The sequence below is a fragment of the Phalaenopsis equestris genome, unplaced genomic scaffold (genome assembly GCF_001263595.1).
Source record: "Phalaenopsis equestris unplaced genomic scaffold, ASM126359v1 Scaffold000320, whole genome shotgun sequence".
Classification (NCBI taxonomy): Eukaryota; Viridiplantae; Streptophyta; class Magnoliopsida; order Asparagales; family Orchidaceae; genus Phalaenopsis; species Phalaenopsis equestris.
Window position 1 is genome coordinate 126,973 of NW_018164762.1, and position 1,270 is coordinate 128,242.

Genomic DNA, 1,270 nt, shown 5'->3' on the forward strand with positions numbered 1-1,270 from the left:
TAAATATCAATAATTTGTGATGATTTGAACTCCAATATTCAATAACTTTTTGATCTAGCCAATTGAAATGTTAAAAATGGTTGAGAAACATATGTTCTGAAAGAGTTATGATTTCTATAATATGAGGAAAATCACATTTGATTTAATGGGAGAGTATTTCATCCATGTCGTTGGGTGGAAATAAACAGGGAAATATACTTTGTTAGATGCAAAATTAGAGATTTTAAGATGATAAATTAAAATCCTCAATTTGATCCAGCTGATTGGAAACTAATGCGAGATTGTTAGTCCTCGGGCGAGGGAGTAGTGAGAGCTCTTGAGTGGCAGTCGGTATCCTCCTAGCCTGACCATGAAATTAGGGATCAAACTCTGGATTAGTCAATATTCTTTATGTACTTAAAATATGGTAAAAAATATGATTGCTCCTATCTGACACAAAAAAAATTATATATATATATATATTTAAATGATTTTAATTTCTTCATAATCCATATACTCATTGTAAAGGGAAATGATATCTTCTTAAATCTGAACTCTCCATCACAAAAACTTATTTAGCTTTTGTAAGTTTACTTTTGAAAGTTTAGCAATTAGTTTAGTTAACTTAGTTCTTTCAACTGCATTTTATTTAACATTCACTCAAATACTTTAGATTCAAATTTAGTACTTCAATTTTGTAGTTTAAATTGAGATTTATGTTATAAATATAAGAATTTATCTATAAGCATTTCCAACTTCTTTGTGCGATCGATATCTAAGACTCGATTAGAGCTTTTTATTACTAGAGCGATATGTGTTATTATTAGGGGATTTGACAGTTGTTGACCTCACTTTTGGTTGAGGTCTAGAAAACTTCTTTAGTAGCCTAGGTCTAGCCATAGGACTTTCCTATTGACTAGTCTTAGAAAACTAGAAGAGGTACCCCACTATTAGAAATTCAAAACTCTTTTTTTTTATTCAACTTGAAATTCCACATATTGATCTTAACCTCTAGCATTTAGTAGGTAAGATCATTATAAGAGAATTTAAGAAGAATCCCTACAGGATTACTTGGCTTTAGGGTTGACCCGGGGTGTTGACTTGGAACTAAGATACACCACATCTTCACAATACATTAATCCATGGTTCATTTAGAACGGATATCTATCCAATTCTATGTGAAACGTTTAACTTGGTATTTTGCCCCTAGGCACCTCCAAATTACCTAACTGCCCTTGGGACCCAAATTTGGCTAATATTCCCAAATTTTGCCAAAATACCCAAAATTGAT